Genomic DNA, 9,314 nt, shown 5'->3' with positions numbered 1-9,314 from the left:
GCTTTCTCTCCAAGTACCGCCTGGAGAGCTAGGCCTCAGGCCACTGGATGCAGAACCAGCCCAGCCTAGCCTCCTGCCCAGAAGCCAAGTGTCCACAGGGCTCCAGCAGGCATCAGCCGGGCCTCATGCCCTGGGGCCAGTGTGAAGCCCCAGGTGGAACTAGGTGGGGCAGGGCAGTGCCTCTCCTGCCCCACTTTTCCAGAAAGTTCTAGAACTACCTTCCACACTCCATGGGATCTGACAACCATATTTTGAAGATATGAGTCTAATTTTGTGCTTTGGGCACCTTCGGAAGGCTGGTGAAGCCCATGGACCTTTTCTCAGAATAAATACGTAAAATGAAATACGTGAGATTAACAATGAAACCAATTACATTGAAAAATAGTTATCAAGGTATATTTGTAAAACCAAACTTTTAAAATCACTACATGTGCTTCATTATCAAATGTATTAAAGAACAAGATCTAGCAACAGGCCGTGATTTTAGAGCGGTGATGAGCACAAACGACATTTGGAGCTATATGCAAAAGTCCAATGTGATGTGAACACGTCTGTGCTTTCTTCTGGTGACAAAGTCACAGATTCCATTACTAGCGTGGTCACTGCCTATACTCATAATAGAAGGAAATGGTCAGTTTTAGGTAGAGGTTAGTGGAAATATGTAATTTTTACCCATCCAAGTTCTTAGACCCCCTGAATTCTATTCGTGACCTTAAAAATGTTAAGAGGTTTTGTTCTGTAGCAAGAGTCAAAACCCCCAGTGCCTACAGGGGCCGGGCTGGTGGCGCCGCGGAGGCGAGCGGTCGGGAATGGCCGTGGACGGGGTTACACGGAAAGCACACACACCTTCTGGGGGGGGGGGGGGGCGGGGGAGAGCAACGCAGCTCAGCTCCTGGGGCAGCAAGCCTAGTCATGCCCAATCTTCACATTTTTAAGAGATGCCAGAAATACCAATTCCTATGTGGATTCTCCTGAGTTTTAAATGTTAGCAAAAGATTCGCATTTTAAAGGATACTTTAAGGCCAAATATATATGACTGCTGGACAGCTGCTGCCTGGAGACAGCGGAGTTTGGATCCCTGCCCTATGTGGGGTTTGGACACCACCCTCCAGGTCCATAGTCTTGGACCAAACATAACCCATGGCTAGAGTCTAAACATGCAGCAACCCCAATCCACAGTAAATTGCCACATTAAACCTAGCAATTGTCAACTATGCCGCCTCCAGGGCTCTGCTTTCCCCCTGTCTTGGAGGTCACAGGGTCAGGGCTCTGTCTCCACATGCATCGCTTATCAGTTTCAAGTCTTCACTCTGCCATTTATCAGCCCAGTGACCATGAGAAGTCATGAATCTCTCTCGCCCCCATGGGGTCTCATCTACAAAATGCATAAGGGGTTAATGGCACGCTCTAAGTGGCAGGATGCCATGCACATGCGAGGAATTCCGGTTATTTCTATCCAGTTTCTTTTTGTTCTCTCTTCCAGTCAGCTGCATCCCTGTGGGGTTAGGGTGTAGGAAATGAGGGAAGCCATGTTTGTCCCCAAGTGCAGCATGATGGACAATATTGTTAAATGCTTGGACTTTTTCAAACAATGACCACTTTGGAAGGGTCCAGGGACTGGGCAGTTACCTCAGGATTTTTTCTGGGAGCTCTGAAATCTGGGCGTCTCGCAGATGTAAGAAGAAAGGGCCGAGGGGACTCTGGCTGCTTCCGCTTCGCACACGCTGCGTCAGGTCTGACCCCCAGGGGCTTCGCTCTCATTTTCACATGGTGCAAACTGATGTTCTGAGCTCTCAGTGGCAGGTTCTCAGGGACTGGGTTGTTATGGGAGCTGGGAAATGAGACTGGATAAGATTCCTGCCACCACACTGTCACATCAGAGTCAAAAAAAAAAAAAAAAGGCCTGTGGCTCCGTGGGAGTTTCGCCTGCCTTTTCCGGGTAATTGCTTCGCCCCCGCCCTCTGTGAGCTGGGCTGTGGCAGGCGCTGCCAGCTGGGGGTGGTGGCAACGTCTGCCTCTTTCCGTGCAGTCAGCCACAGGGCATGTGAGTTGCCTGGGGCAGGGTTCGGGAAGCCCCAACCTCCCAAAGGAGGCAGATGAGAATGAATTAAAGTCCTGGGGAAATGAAGGCCACAGCGGGACAATCCATTCTGGGGGCACAGAGGAAAACCAGGAGCCATTGGTGGCCAGTAAAACTTCAAAAGTCACACAGGGGACGCAGATGCAGCGGGGAGACAGAGGGCCCATGTTCTGAAGCTAGACTGCTGGGTTCGAGGACAGCTATGGCCTCGTGCAGCTGTGAGAATGTGAGCAGATCCTTAGGTCTCTCTGTACCTCTGACCATCTATCTGCCTCATGGTTTATTGTTAAGATTAGTAAATTAATACAGGGAAAGCATTTAGAGTGGCTAGAAGGAAAAAATTACATTTCTTCTACACACAGAATACTGACATCAAATGTGTGGAGATCTTTTTCAACTGTCTGGACAGTTTTCCAACTGTCAGCAATTCTCCAACTGTCCGGACACCAACTGGGTATCCTACAATTGTCTTCTGATGCTAACTGCCTGGTGTTAGCACAGACCCCATATCTTGACGCCTCGGTCCCACAAGACTGCCCCCTACTTCAGATGCCAGTCCCAAGCCCCAGGTTGTCACTTGAACTTCTGAACACCCGCCTATAAGTTGGGGGCCTCCCACAACCCTCTCCTCAAGTTTGATAACTTTCTAAAATGGCTCTCAGAACTTGAGAAAACGCATAATTATATTTACCAGCTTTATATAATAAAAGAATGGAAGAATATTTCCATTCTCAAGTTTGATAACTTTCTAAAATGGCTCTCAGAACTTGAGAAAACGCATAATTATATTTACCAGCTTTATATAATAAAAGAATGGAAGAAGGGGCACAGAGCTTCCATGCCATCTCAGGGTACACCACCCTCCCAGCACCTCCACATGAGCACCAACCCAGAAGCTTCCCAAACCCCGTACTTCAGGAATTTCTACAGAGGCTTCATTATGTACGCATGATCAATTATCAATTCAATCTCCAGCCCCTCTCCCATCTCCAGAGGAAGAGGGATGGGGCTGAAAGTTCCAAGGTCTCAGTCATGCTTGTTCTTTCTGGTGACCAGCCCCCATTCAGGAGCCCATCAAGAGTCACCTCATTAGAATAAAGGACACTCCTGTAAACCAGGAAATTCCAAAGGATTTAGGAGCTTTGTGTAAGACACTCCCATCACTCAGGAAACTACGAGGGTTTTAGGAACTCTTTGTCAGGAATTGGGGTCAAAGACCAAATATTACAACAAAAGATACTTCTATCACCCCTGTCACTCAGGAGATAATAAGGTTTTAGATGTTCTGTGCCAAGAACCTGGGACAATGACCAAACAGATTTCTTATAATGCCACAGCAGCCCATCACAACTGCTTAACAAATGGTAGCTCTTATTCTCCTATCCAAAGCAACCCCTGCTGTCCCTGACTGGTAGAGACCGTCATCAGGCTCGGCCCTCAGATTCGGGGCTTACCCTGTGAAAGCGTGGCACTGTAAGCACTAATTACCCATCTATCCCCACTGTAATGCCAGCTTTTCTCAAGCTCAGAGACAGAGCTCATTCATCTTTGCCACTCAATAAATGCTTGTTGACTAAATGTACACACTCCACCTTCTCTGTTTTGTGCCTTTGGTCTCCACCAACTAATCTGTTTCATGCTCCTACTCATGGGTTCCCAGACCTAGTTTAATGTTTCAGGGAAAGTTTCTAGGGAGCAGAAGGAAGCCAAGAAACAAACCTTCCTATAGGCCTGAAATGGGGCTGTAGAAGAGGCTAGTCGATTCGTATATTTAACAACAGTTTATTAGTTAGTTACCCTTTCAACTCTAGGAACCAAAAGTGAACAAAATTGACAAATATCCCTGCCCCTAAGAACCCTACATACTATTGAGGGGAAATAGACCATGACGGAATAAATAATAATATTATAGCTAACAGATGGTGATAAGGACTGTGGAGAAAAATAAAGCAGGAGAGGAGATCAGGTGTGCTGGGGGAAGTGGGTTGTGTGGGAGGGCCTCACGGGGAAAGTGACATTCGAGAAAGCCTTGGGGAAGGTAAGGGAGTGAATCATGTGGCCATCCGGGGAAGGGCCTTCCAGTGCAAAGCCCCGAAGAGTGCGAGGAACAGCAGGAAGTTCTGCTGGAAGCGAGCGAGGGAGAGCAGGAGAGCAGGGTCAGCGAAGTGACGGGGGCCAGACGGGGGCCACTGTGGAGAATTGAGACTTCGCCCAGGGAGAGATGGGGAGCTGAGCCATTGGACGGTGGTGAGCAGAGTGACCCGATCTGACTTCCGTTTTAGAAGTGCGCCTCTGTTTTCCAAGCTGAGGATAAACTGTAGAAGGCGAGGCTGGAATCAGAGAGACCAGTCAGAGACTATTTCAAGAATCCGGGTGAGAGATGATCGCAACACAGACGAGGCGGGTGGCTGTGGAGGGGTGAGACGTGGCCCATTTCTGAGTGATTTCGAAGACAAAGGGAGAGAGGATGGAGTGAGGCTGACTCCAAGGTCTCTGGCCTAAGTGACTAGAAGATGGGAACGCCCGGGGGAGGAGAAGCTTTTGGGGATAAGATCAGGATCTTTGGTTTGGACATGTTAAACTTGAGATGTTTCTTGAAGTCAGGTAAACAATTGGGTACATGAGACTGGAAGTGGGGGCGAGGTCCAGGTTGGAGAAATAAAATTGGGAGTCGTCATATATGGTTGATATTCAAGGCCATGAGACTGAATGAGATCACCGAGACGTGGAGAAGTGGGCTGAGGCCTGACCTCTGGGGCTTGCCAGTGCGTAGGTCAGGGAGGTGAAACTCAGAAGGAGCAACCAGGGAGGTCAGGGGGAAACCAGGAGAGCATGGTGTCCTGGAAGCCAAGACAGATGGGGTTTCCAGGGAGCGGGCATCTGGTCCAATGCTGCTGACGGCTCATGCGGATGGAAGGAGTGGTCACCGGTGGGCTGAGTGCAGTGGGTCTAAGAGAAAAGACGAGGAGAGGCACTGTGGTCAGCAAGTGTAGACCACTCTCCTGGGGGGTTTGCTATGAAGGGGGACAAAGAACAGGACAAGAGCTGGTGAGGGAGGCAGGGTCAGGAGAAGGCTTCTGACAGTGGGGAAATATTGATGTATCTACAGGTCGACGGCAGTGACTCGACGGAGAGGGGGACTGAGGCAGGAGAAGAATAAGAGGATCACTGGAGTGATGGGCTTGAGTCGGGTTGGGATCCAGGGCACAGCAGAAGGATGGGCTGGGACCCGTGGCTATTTGGAGACGCTTATGAACTTTTCTCAAAACAACATCCTTAAATTCATGGAAGAAAATCACAAGATTACCAAGGGAAATGACTATACGAAATATTATAAAAATATTAAAGAACTATGATCTAACAGTACATACATACTTCTTATTAATGCATCAAGGAACAATCTAGCAATGGCTCTAACTACTACCCTGCTCTCAAAGTACTGGTATTGAGAATAAATAGTATTTCACAATATCTGCAACAACTAAACGTGATATGAAAATATCTGTGATTTCTACTGGAGATGAAGCCACAGGTACTGCCAGTACTCCTGTGTTTGTGGCCTGCTCTCGTACTGGAAGGAAATGCTGATTTTCAGATAGACCTTGGTGGAAACCAAGATGTAATTGTTTTCCATGCAGATTCAGAGAGCCCCTGGCTTCTGGCCAGCCCTGTTTAAAACATCTAGGCCGTTTAGAACACCCCAGGTTTAGAACGTCTGGCTTCGGGGGTAGTAGGAGCACAAGATGGAAGAAAACCACATTCACAAACAACCACACGAGGCAGAGCCGCCCTATCGGACTGCGATGAAAGAGAGAATTAAAGTCCTGTTTCGTTTGCTCTACCTCCTTTTGGGTCTTTTTGTTATAGCAACTTATCCTGCACCCCGACAGAGAGGTGCACAGTGACTAAACAATTTTCGATTGCATGAGTCAGTTGACTGCCTTGTCCCAAGGCAACCCGAAACCCAGCTGAGGGCCTCCGGGCTCCCCAGCCTGGGAACGCAGAAGTGAGACCTTTTCATTCCACCCTGCGCCTCCCAATGCCCGGACATGGGCCTCCTCTCGTCCCATCCCCATCTGGACCTCAGCAAAGTCCACCTGTTTCCTGTTCTTGGCCTGGACAGGCTGTGCCCTGGCCTCACCCCCGGGGTGACTGCTGACAACAGAACAGCTGCCGCTCTGCTCCGGTCGCCCCTCCCTCTCGGGCGCAGACACGCCCAGACCGACTCCGGGCAGACCCTTGACTACAGCTATCAGGAATGTCAGCAGAGGGTTGGGTTGGCCGGGCCCTGACTGCTGGCAGGATCTCAGGACTCCGAGAGGGTCTGAACCGGAGTTGACTGTGCAGCTGGGAGCAGCAGAAATGCCCTTAAAAAGGGAAAGGAGAGAGATGCCAAGGAGAGAGCCGATGCCTGGGCCAGGAGGACAAGAATCTCGTGAGGGAGGCAGAGGGGACAAAGTCCACAATCGCAGCGATGAGAGCTTCCATTGATTGAGCACCTACTAACTGCAGGATTGCTCTGGGGCGGACTGCTCTGGGGCTTTCTGCACGTGGCCTCTTTTAACCCTAGCAACAGCCCTCTGAGTTAGATTTACCATCTTTACTTCACAACTACGCAAACCAAGGCTCAGAGAGGTTGAGTCAACTGCTGAGGTCACACAGCCAGTGAACTAAGTGTCCAGACCTCCTCTTAGTAACAAGGACTGGAGCTAAGCGTGAGGAGTCTCCTTCTTTTTTGGGAAAAAGGAGGTTCAGCCCTCCTTTTAGAGATTCCTGCTGCTCTGGGTGGCCTTGACAGAAAAGGCAAGGCCGGAATCTCCAGGAAAATGGCTCTGTGTCCTGGAGTGGTAGAGACATATGGTAGCTACAGCCCAGGCTTCGAGCAGGGCTGGCCAGTCTGTTCATCTTGGTCTGGGCACAGGACAGGCTGGAGAGGAGCTCTGTCCTGGCAAAAAGCCACAGAGGGTGGCCTGTGGAGTTCCAAGAGCCTGAGGCAGGGAACAAGATGGCCCCGGATTTTGCAAGAGGCCCTGATTTCTGGGGATGGGTGGAGCTGGAGAAGCAGCCCTGAGCCATAGTGGCAGTCAAGCCCGGCGCGGTCAGATGTGTAGCCCTGGAGACTGAGTTTCTTAGCCTGTGAGGGACGATCAGAGTCCCAGCAGCATTGATGTTGGCTCCATGACTGAGATCATGTGGACTCTGTGCTACGAAGGGACACTGGGGACGGTGCTTGGCACACAATGTCCACCACATGGTCACCCTAATTAGAGGTCCTGAGTGAAGAAAGTCAGGGTGTGGTCGGCAGTCACAAGTCCTGCAAAGTGGAGGCAGGCTCAGGGGGAGGCAGGCAAGCCCACCCACCAGGAGGGGCTGCCTGGCTCCCCGCTGTGCAGACCTAGGGTACCAGCAACTGAGGTGCCAGCCAGGCTTGGGGCCACATCCGGGTCCAGAACGAAGAGCACAGAGAGGCCTGCTCTGGCCTGTGCCCACTCCGTGGGACTTCTTCCCGGCACCCGAGGCTCTGCCCTGCTCTAGTGTTCGAGGAGCGAGTCATCTGCTCTGTGAGCCCCAGGGGAGTCTGAGCCAGCCTTTCTCCCCTTCTCTCCTTTCCCTCTCCCCAGTCCTCCCAGGGCTGCCCTGGACCCGCTGACCTCCCGTGAGCCACAGATCCCTGCTGTCGACTGTCCTCCTTCACTGCTGGCTGGGGCTGCCCCAGCCCTTCCTGACCAAGGACACTCCTAAGCGGGGTCCTGCTGCCACCGTGGCACAATCCAGTCCCAAGGTGAGACAGCCTGGGTCTGTGAGGAAGAATGGTGAAGGGATTAGGGCAGAGGACCCCGAGCTTTCTCAGTCCACAGCACCCTCAGGTGGCGGCATAGTTTGGGAACTGTGGAATCGGGGTTGTTTATTCATTCATTCATTCATTCATTCATTCAACAATGCATGTGCAGAGCACAACTTTTATGGATTAGACCCTGAGCTAGAAGCTGCAAACACACCAGTGAATAACCCAGTCTCAGACCTTATGAAGCTTGTGTAAACTAAGAGGCAGAGAAGGAAACAGCCAACCATCTGCTCCCCACAGGAGTGCATGTGCATGGAGGGGATCTGCCGCCCCTGGGTGCTCCGGGAGAGCTTCCCGAAGGAGGAGGCATCCGAGCCAAGTCCTAGAACTCAGCCAGGCAAACATGAGAAGAGCCGTGGAGCGAAGCCCCAGAACAAAGCAAGAAGGTTGTTAGAGGGAGATGAGCATCACCTTAAAGACCTACAAGGAACTCAGTAAGCAAGCCGCTCAGAGATGAAGGCAGGCAGGCGAGCGGGAGCCAGGTCAGCGGGGAGCCCCTGAAGACTTTTACAGGGGAAGAAACTTGATTGAACCACCATTTTAGAGCCAATGTCTGCTGTAGTGTGAAGAGTGGGCAGGAAGGACAAGCCTGGAACCCAGGAAGAGGGCCAGTTAGGAGGCCGCTGCAGGGTGCCAGATAGTGGTGGCTGGAATCGAGGTGATGGCAAGAGGGTAGAGACTAGGATCTGCAGGTGAGACTGGGTGCTTGAGAGGATGTGGGAGGAAGGAAATGAGAGGAGAGATAATGACTCCCTGGTTTCTGCTGTGGACTACTGGGTTGGTGGATGACGGGGTTAGTCTGGGGGTCCAGGAGAACAGTCTGAGTGGAAGAGAAATGATGGTCCCCTTTAGAAGTTGGGTTTAAGGTGCCTCTGGGGCCTCCCAGTGGAGACGACCCATAGGGCAGTTATACACAAGAGCCTGGAGTTCTAGAGGCCGTCTGGGGAAGGGACCGGAGGGAGCTCATAGGCGGAGACAGAGCATCCAGGATGGGAGGCTCAAGAGAAAGGGCAGACGCTGCGGGAGAGAGCAGGGGGAAGGAATGGCATGCCCGCGTGCAGCTCAGGTGAGCGAGAGTAGGACCCAGGTGAGAGATCAACAGTGGTTCCGCGGAGCAGAGACAGAGAGGCTGGGGCTTTATCCTGAGGGCCATGGGAACCACTGGAAGGGTTTCAGCAGGGCAGCACCTTGCTGAGATTGTCTCGTACGAGAGGTGAGTTCGGAAAGAAGGGGAACCCGCGCTTAGCGTGGGCTGCTGGCACCTCACAAAGACACACACCGGAGGGATGCGGTGGGAGGAACCCTGGACGAGGAGTCCTGCCTCGTGAGCTCGGGCCAAGATCTGGGATTCCCTTGGCCGCGGTTTCCCCATCTGTAGTGCAGAGGTTA

General features: G+C 51.6%; 1 long non-coding RNA gene across 1 annotated transcript; it reads right to left on the bottom strand.

The window, feature by feature from the left end:
* Positions 1-369: 369 nt before the first annotated feature.
* Positions 370-1,938, bottom strand: LOC120595548 (uncharacterized). The gene is made up of 2 exons (XR_005650901.1): positions 1,630-1,938; positions 370-1,495 (listed from the first exon to the last, which is right to left on the bottom strand). It is a non-coding gene; the product is annotated as an uncharacterized LOC120595548 (long non-coding RNA).
* Between the last annotated feature and the right edge of the window lie 7,376 nt (positions 1,939-9,314).

This window comes from Pteropus medius, unplaced genomic scaffold (assembly GCF_902729225.1).
Source record: "Pteropus medius unplaced genomic scaffold, Ma_sr-lr_union100, whole genome shotgun sequence".
In the NCBI taxonomy this organism is placed as follows: Eukaryota; Metazoa; Chordata; class Mammalia; order Chiroptera; family Pteropodidae; genus Pteropus; species Pteropus medius.
This window is presented reverse-complemented; position numbering and strand designations above follow the sequence as displayed.